General features: G+C 30.7%; 1 protein-coding gene across 1 annotated transcript in view; it reads right to left on the bottom strand.

The window, feature by feature from the left end:
• Window positions 1-16,523, bottom strand: part of LOC129226766 (adipocyte plasma membrane-associated protein Hemomucin-like) — a 142,440-nt gene extending 125,917 nt beyond the window's left edge. Inside the window, exon 1 of the mRNA XM_054861396.1 lies at window positions 16,318-16,523. The gene's annotated coding sequence lies outside the window, so the exon portion shown is untranslated. The remainder of the gene's footprint in view (window positions 1-16,317) is intronic.
• Between the last annotated feature and the right edge of the window lie 1,205 nt (window positions 16,524-17,728).

Below are 17,728 nucleotides of genomic sequence, written 5' to 3'. Positions count from 1 at the left end.
ACTAATATGCACGATGCATTTTTTGGAAAAATACATAAAATCTGAAGAACTAAATACGTCAAGTCCCACTGATCTGTACTGTAAAAGTAAAGCAGACCCTCAAGGAGGCATACTAGTAGGCAAAATCATTTTGTAACTCGATTTGAAGATGAAACTTTAAGTTTGAGGTGCGGACATTTAATTGTAAATATTTTTGGATGGTATTACTAATCGTTTAGTACTACTGAATCATTCTCGGCTTCTATTTAAAATGCAAAAAGTACAAAGAAGCTTAATTGTTACATTTAACTGCAAATCTAGCCCGACTGAAGTTGTCCCATCCTGGTATACCTCATTGATTATTGAACCTACAAGTTGCTAGAGACAATCATTTTCTGACTTTTGAATTTGTGAAATGCGAGACTGAAGTTTTGTTAATTAAAAATAAATATTGGTCATTCATCAAGCTTGTTAAAAGTACCTGCAATTGCTAATTATCTTAAACTGATTATAATCTGCTAAAACCTAATAAAATTGAAAAATGTTTTTACGTATCCAGTTTTGATTAACAGTGATTAATTACATAGTTGAAAAATTATTTTAAACTGCTGTTACGGTAAAATAATGTATAAATGAAAATTCATATGCGTGCAAAATGCACCAAAATAATCGATCCAAATTTTATAAGAAATAAAAAAGTTAACTTTTTTGTGTGAAGTAGAGATTTTAAAAACATTTGCAAAACGTATTTTTTTTCTGTAATTTGTGCTATGATCACATAGTTCTGATCGTTATTGTTACAGATCATTGGTAGTTATACTTCAGTTAAAATTGTAACTAACTTCTTTGGAACTATTGTCTCACAATCATATGGATGCTTTTCACGAAACTGACCTATTGCTTCAAGGAAATGCACTATGGGACTTATACGCCTGAGTAAATCTATCTTTAGTAACGATTCACAGTCAGTACCACGAATGCTTTACTAGAATGCGAATTAATTTGAAACATGGCTCGCTTAAAAATGAAAAGGTTTTTGAATGGACCGAGAAATATTGCAGCTAATTATTCCACGTTTGCGACTCATACGGAGAAAACTAAAATAAAGAATAATACGCTTTTGAAGTTATTCGAGAATTGCTTTGTTGAGATAGATATATTGGAACGTTAGTGATGCCAGTCTCTAACTCAGTAAAAAGCTTAAAAGAGATTGGGATCATATTTCAAGTGAAAGGTCGTGGTTAATTCAGTTGGCAAGAATACGTTCATTTTTCGTGATCAAAATGAAAAATTGGCGACTCTACCATACCCCGTTCTGACGCAAAGTATGGGAGGCATGTTTTACAACCGATTTAAAGCATAAATGCGGAAAATTGAAACTGAATATCGCTATAAATACGGTAACACAATATGGAACAACGCTGATAGAAGTTGGAAAAATGTTGTATCAAATCGATCGAGATTGCATCACATGTTACTAAACAAAGAAAAATTTGATCAACAGCATTTAAATAAAACACACACAAGCGAATTGTAAATTTAACTTAAAAATAACATAACAGCCTTCTGAAAAAACTCAGACTGAAGGACAGGTAAGAATTAAATAAGTACCCTTGTGCTGAAAAGTAAAAGATAATAATGTAAAGTTAATGTGCACAGATTTGCAGAAAATTGCAAAAACGTGTTTCGGAGTTAAAATGAACCCCTTTTCAATGCAAAAAAGTAAGCTTATGGAGGAAAGACATTTGACTAACCCGGAAAAAGACATTTGACTTTTGTCGGATATCTTTTCATTCATACAAATCCAGGGAAAACATTCGACTTTCGTCAGAGGTCTTTTCATCCCTAATTTCACTTCATGTGCATTGAATATTTGTTTTTTATAATCCAAAATGTACAAAATTCTTCCAAAAAGACTCAAAAATTATGGGGGGAAAAATTACGTTGCTAATACTAGTGATGACACGGACGCAAATCTTATTTTTATTCTGACATCGATTCATAATAACAATTTTTTTTTTAAATACAAAAACTAAGTACATTTATGCAAGATAACTGTAAAATCGTTTAAAAAGGTTTTTGAAAATTTGGAGCCCAAACGAATTGAGGAAGATTGAAAGCGAGAAATTACAAAAAATTACAAGAAATTAAGGGCGAGAAATTACGAGTTACAAAATCGATTTTTGTATAAGGATTTTGTATACTGCTTTCGCTCGACGCTCGTTATTATTGTAGAAGAACTCGTTATTATTGAACCGGCTGAACTGAAAACAAAAATATAAATATGCAGAGTACCCTCTTTTAACCTGCACGATCTTCGTTATGTTAACCACTTGTCCCGATGCATACTTTCAATTACAAAAATGGTCAAAATAAGATGCAAAGTTAAGATATGCTTAGTTTACAGCAAAAAAAAAAAAACCGTGAAAAAATACGAATCGAACTTTTTATATGGTCCCCAATTCCCCTACAAGAAATTACAAGGATGAAAAAACAATGCGAACACACAGAGAGAGAGAGAGAGAGAGAGAGAGAGAACGACGTTAGTAGGACCGATATTCATCGAAATGATTTGTTATACATTGTGATTTATAACACTCTACACTCGTAGTCAGTGACACCTTTTTGTCAGGGAATATATCAACTGAAAAGTGTTTAAAATTATATATGTGCCCACGGAGTGTGATTTTCCAAATTGTGTGACCTTTTACCAGGCCCGATGAGAGGCCATTTCAGCCTAGTCGGAAACTAGGGACCCGGACCTTAGGGGGGAGGGGGTGACACTGACGCAGAAAAAGGAAGAAAGAAAGAAAAAGGGGAAAAAACTCTGAATAAGTGGAAACGCAAAGATAGAGTAAAATTTACTCTTTTGGTATATTTACTGTTGTGGCACTTATAATAGTGTTAATTATTTTCAAGTAGGCAGTTTTGTTTTGATTTTTTTTTTGTTTTGATTTTTTTCCCTTTTTTTCTCTCCCCACCTTTTCTCTTCTGTTTTCTTTTTTCCCTTTTTTTCTCCTCTTTTCTTTTTTCCCTTTTTAGGGGGGGGGGCAGCGACAAAACTGACCAGGGTCCGCCTTGGCTTTCTGCTGCCCTGCCTCTTTTACAAAGTGTTTTTGCGCATTGTTGCATAACATTATTATTATTTTTTTTTTCAATAGCAATGACCAATAAAAATATTTTCTTTTTCACTTCGACCACATGTCGTTCTTCTGAACCGGCGATATGTTCTAATTTCATCTTCTACACGGTCCGAAAATTTTGAATTTGAATATCTTCGTGAATTTTGGTTGGAAACGTTTCAAATATTTTGCGTTGTTATTATTTTTCAATGGATATTTTTTCCTCAAATGCAGTGTTGGAGACTAGAGAACCATTTGAAAAGTTTGATTTCGTTTTATAAATAAAACGATTTATTTATTTATTTATTTTTTTTATTGAATTATTTTTCCTCTTCAAACTTCTCCTATCTTAACTTTACATTTTATTTTGATCATTTTTGCAATTTGAAGTATCCATGTAAGACTTACGGTTGTGAAAATAGAGGTTTAGCTGAGACGCTGAAAACTGCAAGTTCCGAACATTATGTGACACATAATATGAATCCTTTGCATGGCATTAAAAAAAGTAAAGCGCATACAGCAACAAGTATAGCAGGAGCTAAGTCACCTTTTAAAAACTTTGGGATTCCTATTGCCATTTGTGCGCTTTTCATGTTTTTAACATTTCGCACTAAGGTAAACACTAAGCATTATAAATATTTTATATTTGCAATAAATAAATAAATAAAGGAAAAACATAAATAATGATGATAAATACAGGGATTTTATTAAAAATTTGTGAAGTTTTATGGAAAATAAAAACTGTATGAAGAAATTTTAATTTCAAAAATATGTTTTTAACTTTTAAAACAATAGTTTAGATACGATTTGACGAAAAGTGAATTTTCTCTTTCGGAATGTTTTTCGTGTTTGAATTAAGTAGCGAGTTTAAAGACTTGAGACATTAAATTGCTAAATATAAGGTCGTAGAAAAATTGAATATTATAACAATAATAATAATAATTTAAAGACAGTCAGAATTGTTTTATTAAATCTTTTTTTCGATTATTGTCAGTTTTACTCTAGCTTAAAATTACAAATAAAATTATATAAATAAACTGCATAGGGCGCTTATTATTTTGCTCACTCAATATTTAATTTGCGACTTTCCTTTTTTAGGTGTTTAAACAATGATATCGTGTAGGGTCTTTGGCATTAAGGAAAACATGGGGCAGTTGGAAAAAAAATCTATTGATACACTTCTGGTAATTTTTGAAACTTAATTGCTAGTGGGTGATGATTAGGTAACATATACAAAAGATTAAATGTTTGTTTTCAAGTAATTGTGAAGACGTTTTAATTGTTTGACCCTGTGAAAAATATTGCTTTTTAAAGTTTAGTGAACTTACATTTCATTTTCCAGCATGTCTAAAAACGCGAAGTAACTGGTTTACTTTTCAGTGGAATGTTACTAAAACCCTTTACTTGTGAACTTTACCATCCCATCTGTTTTAGATGAGTACCACACTCAGTAAAAATGTACCTCAGTGTGCAAAATGTAAAAAAAATCATGCACCATAAATACCGTACTCTGAGGTTAATGGAAACAACTAAATTTCTCCTTCTTCATACTTTTTCTAAGATAACATTTAGATTTTATTTACTTTCTTTTGGATGATTTAAAAAAATTCCAGTGCATATTTTAATTTTTGTATTGCTTCCTTTTACAAAAAAGGAAGTAAAATGATATCTGTGTATAACGATACTGTCTATAACAATTTTTTTTGGCCCCAGCAAAATGTCAGCATGAATAATCAAACTGTCTATAACGATAACCTGTCAATTACGATTTTTTTTAGGTCCCAACAGTATCGCTGTAGACAGGTTTTACTGTATTGTATTCGCAAAAAAATTTTCATTCAAAAATCGGCCTTAATTTCCATTTTGCTCGCCCTCGAATGAATATTGAGTTTTTTTTTCAACTCGACCACACGTGAATATATGCCTAAGAACGTATAGACACCCAAAGTATCCATTTTGACGATCTCCGAATTAGTTACAACGAGTTTTCTCGTGATGTCCGTGTGTATGTACGTATGTCCTAGAAAACTGAAATTTATTACGTGGACTCCTAGTGGGGTCTAGTTGTGCATCTTCCCTTTTGATTACATTCAAATGTTCCTAAGGGGGTCTTTTACACCTTTTTAGGGTAAAATCATTGGCGACAAATTTGGCGAGTGTTTTTGGTTTTTTAAATTTGGTTTCAATTTGACCATATTTAGAGAGTTAACCATTGAATCACATTAAAACTGCCAATATTGGGGAAACATTTTTTGTATGAAACGTTTTCTTTGCTTCGATTCAAAACAAACTTGGAGTTAAAACATTTAAAGTGTTTATTTGCTTACTCCGAGGCACTTATTATCATTAAATTGGAGTAAAAGGAAGTCATGTGATGCACACATCAGCTCGTTTTCTTAAATTATTAAAATGAGTTCATTTGAAGGATTCAGTGGATCGTATTTGATCTATGAGCCCCAGATTGAGTATTGTTGGTTTGGAACTTTCTATGTTTCTAAACTGATGGAGTTTATTTAAAGGTTATGCTTGATTAAACTGATGGTTGTAATATGATGGCTCGATTATTTACCGAAATAACCTTCATGTAAAAATATATGAGAAAGGGGGTGGAGAGGGGGCATTTACCTCAAAGTATTAGGAGTAAAAGAAAATACGCTTGGTATAGGAACACGATTTTATTTCCTAACAAACAATCATAAACGTCAAATTTTTCATACCTAGTTTCTCAGAGAGTGTAAGTCATGGACCCAATGCACAAAATATTCTGTCGCAATTCATCCAAAAGAAAGTGAGCGATCGAAAGTCGAAAAATTGAAAATCTCTTTCCTTTTGCTCCAATTGACCTTATATAAGTTCCAAACTTCATAACGCAGAAATAATGGAAACTTTCCTAAACGTTTCAATAGTGTTCTCAAAGCTACCCCAATTCGTTCAATCAAATCTACTATTTAGTCCACATCTTCTACAACAAGACGTACATAATAAATTGATCTCAAAAGAAATGAAGAGATTTTTTTTTTGATATCAGGTACTTTTTTTATTAATGGAAATCATTCTTTAAAAAAACAACAGCATATTTTTTATGCAATTGGTTCTTGTGCGAATCTTAAGATAAAATGCGTGTTTATCCGAATGTTCTGATAAGCGGAAGAGTAGTAAAAACATGATCGATTGCTTCGGCTGAAGAATTATAAGTTGGATTTCTTTCTAGAGTGAATGTTGACTGAAATGCGTTTAAAGTTTTTTTTTCATTTTTTGTTTTAAGCAGAATTTTCCTCAATCCTTGATCGAACATGAGATAATTCCTTTACAGAGATATTCTTAACTATATGGAAAATGGTTCTCATTTTAGAAATAATCAATATAGGCGAAAATGGAACAAAATAAAATAGTTGAGCAAAGTGAAATAGAGCGGCAAAGTGATATAGTGGGGTATAGTGAAATAGTAGGATATTTTCAGTTCCAGCACCACCTATCTAACAACATTTTAGTTACTTTCTTAAACACATGATTGATTCCAGTCAAAAAAGAAATAATTTTAAAGATCAAGGAAAAAATTGAATAAAGGTATTTTCAAAATTTCATACACATATCGTAATATTTTTTGGTTAAGAAAAAATAATTTTTGTTGTGAAACCTGATAAAGTTTGGTAATCAGCATTTTAAGTATTAATTGACATCTACTGATATCCAGTGCAGTAATTATTCAGTAAATATTAGGCATGTTTTGATTTTCTATGTTTGATACCATTTGTCAAGTGCACGGGCTACAAAGTGAATGGATAAAAGTATAAAATTTCATTTCAATTATTTATTCATTTATTTATTAAACCACTTACGTATTCACTCATTGCATGATTTATTTATATTCCTTCATCCATTAACTCACTTATTTATTCAATCATTATTTTATTAACCTATTTATGTTTGACTTATTTTAATTAATTTATTTACTTATTATTTAATTTTTATTCATTATTCGTTTATTTACTTACTCATTTGATGAGGAACATTTTAAACAATCAGATAAAAAGCATTTCATTAGAAAAATACTTTATTTTATTACTTTTTTCACGCAAAAATAGTGAAGGTACAACAAATTTAAGGTGAGGTGCAAATTTTAAAGGTAAAAAATGACTGCAAAAATAGAAAATAATATTTCAATACTAGTTTTATAAAAAACAATACAGGTTTCTTTCTTTTTGTTCTGTCATTTTTAAGTTCATTTTGCTCATTCAATTATTAATTAAATGACAAATGTATTCATTTACTAATTAATTCATTTGCATTCCTTCACTTAAAAACTTATTTATTTATTCACTTATTTTTTATTCACTTACTATGTTATTCACTCCTTTAATTATTCTCACCTATTAATCAATTTATATTTTTTTATTAAATTAGTGCTTTACTATATATTCATTTATTTATTCATTGTTTTAGTTGGTCATTTATTTGATCGAACATATGTTTTTTAATCAGATAGAAAATATTTCCTAAGAAAGCTATTTTATTTTTCACTTTTTCCCATAAAAAAAAAGAAGTGAAAATGTTCCACCTTTTTTTTTGAATGTACAAAGTTACTGCAAAAAATGAATAACAATGTTTCAATACAAGTTTTGTTATAAAATAGGTTTTTCTTTCTTTATGTACTGTAATTTTCAAAATAAACTTCCAAGTTGTTCATTTTGAAAATGGAAAGTTATAATAACGATTCCACATTGCCCTACTTTTCGCTACCGTATTGTGCTAAGCGTTGTTTTCCTACGGGTGTATTTATATATCTGGGGTCCTTCATTCCTCAGTTCTGAGATTTTTTTCGCTGAAAGGCATGAGTTGTTTTAGTAAGTGTTATAAGTATTAAATGGGTATCATAAGTAATTACAATTTTATAACTAATGAAACTTGATCAAAATAATGTCTTTAAAACGACTCATAATTAGAAAATGTGTTAGGTTAACTAACTTTGGAAAAAGAGTTGTGTAATACACATCAAAAAATGTTTAATCGGAAATATGTTTCTTTGTATTTAATAAGTAAACTTGTATGTTATGGTTCTTTTCAATTATTCTCGATGTTATTTTCAGATCTTTGTTGCTTATGAATTGGTAGTAGCGGAATATAGGACAAACTAAAAGAGTTAATATATCTTACCCTTTTAAAAATATGTTTCGAAAATTACAGTTCATAAAGAAAGAAAAACCTATTTTATAATAAAACTTGTATTGAAACATTATTATTCGTTTTTGCTAGCAACTTTGTACCTTCAAAAAAAGGTGGAACATTTTCACTTTTTTTTTATGGGAAAAAGTGAAAAATAAAATTGCTTTCTTAAGAAATATTTTCTATCTGATTATAAAACATATGTTCGAACAAATGAATGACCAACTAAAATAATGAATAAATAAATAAATATATATTAAAGCTCTAAATTAAAAAAATAAATTATTTGATTAATAGGTGAGAATTAATAAAGGAGTGAATAACATAGTGAGCGAATAAGAATGAATGAATAAATAATTGAGTTTTTAAGTGGAGGAATGCAAATGAATTAATTAGTAAATGAATACATTTGTGATTTAATTAATAATTGAATGAGTAAATGAAATGAACTATTTCACTTTGCCCCATCCTCTTTTCCTCGCGTGAACTTGACAAATTTGGCAAATATTTAAAATAAAAATAAGCTTAATATCCTCATATATATATATATATAATAGCCAATGATCGAGTAACCCGCGAGTTTCAACAATGAAACTCGCGCCACGGCATGAGTGATAATAAGTTTTGATAATGTGATAATAAGTTTTGCTAATGTTTAACATCCAGGGAAAGGCTTACTTGTGACAAGGCTAAACTCGATCCGGTAACTTAACGGTTTTACTGGTAAGACTGTGTCATTTCAGGGGGATGAAGAAACGATAAAATGGTCAACAATGAACGCAAACAGGCAATGGCTTCGTTCAAATGTAGAAGAGTAGAAGGAATTTTCACCCGTCATGCCTTGACGGGCGACTTTCTAGTTAATTAAATAAATACTGCATCGATTATTAATAGGTCTCAATTGATATTTCAAATGTTAAAAACAAGAACTTTATCATTTTATAAGAGCAAAAAAAAAAAAAAAAAAAAATCACTTACAGCAAAATATTGCAATATGAGTATTAATTTACGAAAATTGCTTGTATAGTCATATGCGTTGAACTTTCGAGATAACTATTTTTTACTGACTGGAGTAGTCTACATGTGTTAATAGTTAAAATGTTACCAGGTAGGTGGTGCTAAAAACAGGTTAATTATTTTCTTGTTTCACTCTGCCCCCCCCCCCACTACTTCACTTTGCTCCACATTCCCCTAATTTAGTTTTTCCGCAAGCTGGTCAGAAGTTCCATTTTATGGAATGTCACTAAATTCGCTAGTTTTTTAGTTGGTTTGAAAATATATCAAAAATAAATAAATTAGTAAATAAATAAATACTTTGGAGATTTGTCACTTTTTACTATTAACTGAATTCGCTTTAGGTGTTTTATCTCATCTGTGCTTTGCAGCAATAAAAACGTGTAAAAATTTGTGCATTAGTTAAAAATATTCAGTATAGGTAACTTTCAATATTAATTTTGTGCTATTAAGATTAGTGATATTTCAAGTTATTCGCAACTCCAGAGCTCGGATACACTACCTTGCGGTGATTAACAATACTAAAGGAAAAACTAAAACATTCCAGTCCCCGTGTTTTTTTTGAGGGGGGGGGGGGAGCGTAAATTACAGGCTTCAGACATTTTGTGGTGTAGTGTAATTTCAGAAGAGTAGAAAAGAAAGCTTTCCACAAACACGAAGAAAAAGTACTGCCATTCACTAAGCGACAAAGCAAGTTATAAGTTACGGTCTTTGTTTGTTTTACCTTTTTCATCCGCTATTAGACAGTGGCTGCTGTGCCCCCTATAGTTTATTAGAGTTGCAAATAACGAAGTTATAGAGTTCCTAAAAATCCTACTAAGTTTAATACTTTTAACAAAGATGAGATTAGCTGAGTAGTACATTTGGTTTTGAGTTCAATTCAAGAACCACTTCGATCCTCTCACACGTACGATGTTTGCAATATTGGATCAATTAGTATTTTTCGCACATGCCAACATAAACAATACACATGCAATCAATTGGCACATATAATCAATAAGTTGTACAATAAACAGGATCACTATAACCAAAAATTGAATTCAGTGGTCTCAAACGTTTCTTACGCAGTCAAAACCAAGGCTGAGCAGTCAAATCGAATAAAGCTTATAATATTTGATGGCGCAGAAAATTATGTTCTGAAACTTTTTTTTTTCGCACGCTTCGTTAAACACGAAATCCTTTAAACTGAAAACACATTTCTACCCTTAAGTTTCGAGTCAAGAGATTTTTCAGGAAAAAATTCAAAAGAAAAATTTTACGTAAAAGGAAAGAAATAAATTTGAAAAATACCGAAAACTAAAAATAGGAAAATAGTTTAGCACGTGTACCTTCCAAGTTGAGTTAAAAGCTCTACAAATGAGAGAAAGTCTACCATGTAAAGTGAGGTTTTTTAAAGCATAATGCAATTCATTGACACATTTAGACAGTAGAAAATACTTAATCATGCCATTGGTTAATGAACCAACCATTGTAAGAAAAAAGATTTGCAGTCAGATACTTTTCATCAATATAGTTGTTAAGCGACCATCATTTTTTGCAAGGTTCGAGAACGAACACTGCTTTAAAATTCAACCCGCTCACCAGAATAGGGTATTCTGTACTTGCTATTCATTTGCTAATCCTTATGAATATTCAAAGCACGAATAACGGTAACATTTGATTGCGGATTCACAAGGACATTTGCTTTGAAAGAGCTTGTATAATGTTTGCTATGTTACAAGGAATAAAGTAACATGTAGTAATTCGAATAAAACTTCGAAACATGCTGGACGAATTGGTTCTTCTATTTTGCTCCATGTACATGCTTACTTTTTTCAAGAACAAAATCAGGGGTGGCTTGAACTTAAAATTTTGGGAGGGCGGAAATTCTAAACTTGCCAAACGGAATTCAAAATTTTCCGGATGATAAAATACGGGCATGCAGACATAAATATATCTAATTTAAAGGAACATTAGGGCATTTGAAAATTACAATGCTGCAATTATGTCTCTGAATTTGCCAACTCGTAAGACAACTTGCCGTATAAGACAGTTTTTGGGAGATCACAGAGTCAGAAAAAAATATGAATGTCTTTGATATTCATCTCATGGTTTATAGTTGAAAGCAACATTTACAATAGATAAAAATTTAAACATTGCATAATTTTAAGAGTTAAAATGTCTTTATCGTCAAGAAATTAGCAATTTCTATAGTAAGCATCATTTGAATTTTTTAGGAAATAAGAAATCTTATAGTACGAGACAGTGCTTGTCTGTGTCAATATAATTTTTGGTTAAAATTCATCTAGGCAGCCACAATCTTGAAAATGCTTGATTTGTTGTCAAAAGCTCCATCAAAAGAACATTCAGCACAAAATTACTAATATCAAACGTGAAGACAATATGTTCGAAGAAAATGTTTTGGAAGATTTTAATTAACAGATTATTTTGAAAGAATTTTATTGAGCGATTATGTACCGATGTCTTCCCAACTTCGCCTATTCATATCATAATTAATATAAACAAAAAAACATACTCAACATCACCCCAAATAGTAATCATAGTTTGGAATCCCTCAGCTTCGAGCTTTGGATCATGATGATTCTAACAAGATTTTTTCTTTTTGTTGCACACAACAGTCAAATTTAGATCTCGAAAAAAATAAATAAATAAAGCTATTCGATGATGCTTTGAAATTCTCAATAAGAATTTACACTGGATGTGCCTCATCAGCATTTTTGTAATGATGAAACTGACCTAATCACAGCATTACGACGTGGCCAGGTTTAGATTGACCCAACTATAGTAATGACAGCAGAGAAAGCCTTTATTGACTGAGTGAAAAATCGGATAAAAAAGTTGGCTTCCCTGCAGGAACTGATGTCATTTATCAAGTAGAGCATGGCGTTTACGTTAAACTGGTTACACGAGACTTTTATTTTTGTATTTTTACAAAAGCTAACCCTTTTTTTTTTTGATGGCTAGTCGGAAACTAACTTTAAAAAAAAAAAAAGGCTCCCTCAAAATAGTATGATTGACCAAGATGCTTAAAGAAGTGGAAGTTTTTCTGCTTTATACAAACAATATTTCGGTGAGTGCAACTTCCACCAGTGCTGACTGTGTTATAGTACGGTTAAATATTTGAGTGAAAATTTTCAATTAGCACATATTGGTTCACTATTATATGACTCCTAACTCCAGTAGAGTTTTGATAAAATAGAGGATTTAAAAAAAATGAAAGGAAAATAGTGAGAAAATGTTTGTGATTTTCAATTTGTTAAATGCTTTATGTGGCATTGATCTTCAAGCATTCAAACACTAATAGTAGTTGGTATGAAATTTTGACATGGTTTAAGTTTCGATTAATTGGACGCTACCGATGTTACAGAGTGTTTCGACATAAACCCTTTTTTGGTGAAAAATCTCTCATTAAAATAGAAGAAGGCGGAGTTCATTAAGAAGAAAATGTTATTGAAGCAAATGTACAAGTAGTTCATTTCTAACAAAATAATACTTTTGAATTAATTATATAATTACAGGGAAATGCGTTCAAGACGAGAATGTTTAACATGAAAAAATCACGCAAAATGATAGAACAGTCTGGAATGCAGTTCAATGTAAGTATTTTAACTCTAACTTCTTTCAACATGGAAAAATATTTCGATCCCCTTAGTCTCGAGTTAAACATGTATATAAATGATTACACTTTGCTCAATAAATTAAATATGAAATGTTCTGGCATTTGGAATTTGAAAAAAATATAGTCATGCGTCGACAAAGAAGTAAAGAGAAATGAAGGAAATACCTAAAATAAAGAGTTAAATCTTGATGTATAAACTATCTTTGCTGACAAACGAAGAAGAGAGAATCGCATTCAGTATAAATAATGGATAGAAAACAAGATGTCATCGTGTAAAGCGGTTTCTTTTTCGTTTCTTTTTTATGAAAACGATTAATGGAAAGCCTTTGCATGTCAGCAGTGAAGTTGAAAAAACCGGAACTTCTTTTTTGTGTGTGGAATGAAAAAAAAAATCAAGAGCAGAGTTTCTGTGATTTCTTTGTTTAAGACAACAATTTATTAATCTAAGTATAAAATGAAGAGAGTAAGTAACATAAGGTTTTTTCATAAAAAATTAGAAGTATGCTCGCAGAGTAACCGAGCTGTCAAAATATATTTATCTTACTGACATGTTGTGAATATTGAATATTTCTTGAAAATCTAACCTCGTGTCCAAATGCTAAAATAAACAGGAAGAAAATAGCATCCTATATATGTGTTAGATAATTTTAGTGAGTCAATTTTTTTTTTCATAAATACTAATCGCTTTTTTTCATTTCGAACTAAATTGAAATATTTTTATTGACATCGAAGATCAAAGTATGATTTCAATAATTAGTTTATACTGTTCACATTTATCTCATTGATTAATCTCTAATCAATTACACGGTGCTGAATAAGTCAAATGTAAAGTCAAGGGGAGAAAATACTATCAAAGGCGTGTTGATTATAGGAAGATGAAAGTTTCTGATATTTATAGATTTCTTCGTTCTGTGAAAGACTATATATATATATATATATATATATATATATATATTCTATGAACTAGATGTATGCATATACTAGACCTTATAAAACATTCTTCAGAAAAAGAAGAATTTTTTTATTATTGTATTGATTTCATACACTGGTGACTATTTTGAAGCAGCAAAACTAGATGAAACTAATCACAAATGATTGCACTTCTAACTGCGTTATCAAAAATTATAGCATTAATATTGCAAAACAACATTTGTTTTTGAATGGCACTGCTGATGGTGTTTAATATCAAGTTAAGAGAAATAAATCGAAACATATTGCGCAAGTGTTTTTACATGCCCTTTTTCAACTAAATTTTTGGATGTCATTATTGTGTAATAAAAAGGAAACCTACAATGTGGATATGTTTCAAATTAGCGACAGTAAGAGACATTTTTGACAAGCGTTTTCAAACAAACTGGAAAGAGAAAATTTAATTTTCAACGAGGTGAGGATACCAGGACGGATCATAAAACATTAATGATGTTCAAGCAGTATCAAGTTCAATGCATTAAAATCATGTAATTTTATTTAGTTTTTACTTAGTAAATTATATCTCAGGTATAAATATTTTATGTATTGCTTTATTCTGTTTTTATGCCTTGCGCAGCGTAAGCGCTCAAGTGGCGCTTTGCCCTCATTATAACGTTTTAGGAAAAAAATGTTATGAATTATTATCATTTTTTACTCTTTTGTCACAGACACATATTTTATAGTTATCAATAAACACCTTATCTTGTTTGCTTTTATTTTATATGCACTATGGGCTTTTTCGCACAGCTGGAAACAAATTTCAAAATTCCTCTTGTATTTTATGTATTTATTTATTTTGCAAACGATAAATATTTTTGCAATAAATATTTATGCATTTTTTCCCACAATATTATTTAAGGATATGTTTGGGCTTGTCTCTAGCATTCTTACTTTTATACATATTTAAGGTATAAGTACTACGGGAAAACGCAAAACATAAGAAAAAGAGCGAAAAATGAAGAAATGTAGAAAAGGTTAAAAGTTTAAGGCTCATTTAAAGAAATTAAAAAAGAAAAAAGTTAAACATGAAAACAATTGTAATAGAAAGGTCCATGTGGGTTTTTGGAAGTAGAGGGGTCGTGGGTGTGGATTTCTTTTGGGATAGGGGGGATTTATTTGGCAAAAAACTTTCACTTGAAAAAATACGAAAGAGAAAAACGTCTAAAAGTTAAAATTGAACTCAATCAAATTAAGGGCATAAACTTACAAATTAAGGTATCTAATGTACAATACAAAAATTAATGTGTTTAATACAAAGTTTAAAATTTTAGAATGAAATAACAAAAGTTATTTATAATAATAAAGTTAAAGGGGTTGGAGAGAGTACGATTAAACCAAATCTAAAATGAAGAAAAAAATACTTAAAGAGAAGAAGAGGACAGGTACACACAAGTATGATGATGTTTAAATAAATATAAAACTATTGTAATGTAAAGTAATAAGACTTTTCTCAGCATTAAATGGTAAGCATAAACATACAGGGTTAAAAATATACTATTAAATTAGTATAGTAAATTATGTGGGTTGAAACAATATGTTTCAAATGATGTTGACTTGAATTCATTTCTAACAGATTCAAATTACATTTTCAGTAATCAAAATTGACTTAAGACAACTGAAAAAAAAGTCAAATCGTATCTCAATAATGATTGCCAAGATTTTGACTTAAATTTATCAGAAACGAATTCAAGATCTTACTTTTATTATTATTTTGTAATTGAAAAACAATAGAATATTTGAGGTATTCATGTAATAAAAAATATAATCATGTTTTTTTCTTCTTAAATAAAGGGAAGAGAAAAAGATCTTGCAAATGTATATTTTCTTTTTTTTTGCACACCTCTCTTTTTATTTCTGCAGTTCATTAATTTAATTAAGAAGTCATGAACACTTTTCCCACGCACATGAAATAAGAATTTTTTATGTGAAACAAATTTCATCGCCCAAGAGGACTGCACATTTGAACCATGTGTTCTCGATAATACCAGAATATCTTACCAGTGATGCCCAAACTTTTTTACCCGACGGCTGCACCTTATATTAAGATGAATCACACTGGCCAGAACACAAATAAATTTTTCTTGATTGCACGAGAAGACAAAAAAAGAGAATAAAACTACTTAACAAAAATTGCAATTATTGCTACATCTCTAATTTATTAATAAGATAGTTTTATTTGTTAAAAAAAAGAAAAAAAAAACAATTTCGCGTAATTCTTCTCCAACTTTACAACAATTATTCGTGATGCTGAATGCAGAAGAATTGTTGCTTTGGAAGTTCCCAGAACATAGCTTTTGAATTACAACAATGAAGATCACTAAGGACCACGTGAATTGCGGGACAGGCGGGACTAAGGTTGGGCATCGCTGTCTCACATAAGTACATGATCTCCCTTCAAAATATTTTTTCAGACACTCAAATCAAAACATTGTGTTCCAAGACATCACTCACCAAAATCCATAAAAAGGTTGTCGATTTCCAAATTTCGTGTAATCCAAAAACAGCTCTAGGGTGTGCTCACAAACAGAGTCCATTCAAAATCTGGGGGGCGCTATCAAGCGGTCATCTTCGTGGGTGAGGCGAGAGGAAAAAAGAACACCAAGAAGAAACTCGTGATATATGCGGTGTGCTAGCGGCGGTAACGGGATCGAGAGGAGAGAGAGGTGAGCTGGCGTTCGTCGAACTGGCTTCTAGGTCCGCCGTCCTTCTTATACCCTTCGCCGCTGGGGCGTGTTGGCTGCTGACCCAGCCAACGGAGACGGGCTTTTTTCGCCGATTGAAGTTTCCGCGCGGACAGCTAGGGGGAATGAGTGCTCATTGCGGTACGGGTAGGCATAGGATGCGGAAGCACGGCCACGGAGTCGGACTAATTTTGGGGTAAAGGAGTCAGAATCAAAGGCTTGGAAATTCAAAAATAATAATAACACTTTAATTGTAGTTTTTAAATAAATAACTAAATGAAATTAATAGCTAAGCAAAATAAAATTATTTTATCAAAAATAAATAAATAAATAAATAAAATAAATACTTAAATAAATAAAATAAAACAATTAAATAAAAATTTTGTAGTTCTTTCTTTAGGGTAAAAAATAAAATTAAATGCCACACCTTGATGCACACATACATATTTATTCATCAATCACGAATTGCTTATTATCCTCACTTGACTAAAGTTGATATTGTTCTGATTTTTCTGATTACCATGACAAAAGCTGTGTTTAATATTTAGAGAGCGAAATTTTCGTTGTCATAGTTACAAATCTGCCTGCGGTTTGATTTTATTCATATTTTTTTCAGGGCTTAACTCAAGCAGACTTTACATTAAGAAAGGGGTTTTGAGTAAAATAACCTTTTTTCAAGAAGAAACACCTATATGGATGAACTTAAACAGCAAAAAAAACATCAAAATGTAAAATTTCCAGATTACTGATTTACATCATTTAACATTGATAACAAATAAAAATACGAAACGTTATACTCTACAAATAATCTTAACGAGAAGTGTACTGGTGGATATCGGTCATTAAATATTTCTTGATTACTGCATCTTAACCACCATTTCTTTTTTTTTTATGAGCATACCTCGTTTACCTAATTTAGAAAATCAACAGCAATAATACGACGGGTCCAAGTTTCTAATTTCCATTCCATCCTATTTGTAGAAACAGGAAACATAGCGAGTAGGGTCATATCGCATCTCGTGGTAGCGAAAAACATAATTTTTAATTCAAGACGTAAAAATTCAAATTATTTATGTAATTTTAATTGGATTACAATATTACCTACTAGTACCCTTTTGAGTAAACCCTTGACTAGCGATGAAGTTTGACCAAACGACTTGATTTTACGACTGTGACATATA

The sequence above is a fragment of the Uloborus diversus genome, chromosome 7 (genome assembly GCF_026930045.1).
Source record: "Uloborus diversus isolate 005 chromosome 7, Udiv.v.3.1, whole genome shotgun sequence".
Classification (NCBI taxonomy): Eukaryota; Metazoa; Arthropoda; class Arachnida; order Araneae; family Uloboridae; genus Uloborus; species Uloborus diversus.
This window is presented reverse-complemented; position numbering and strand designations above follow the sequence as displayed.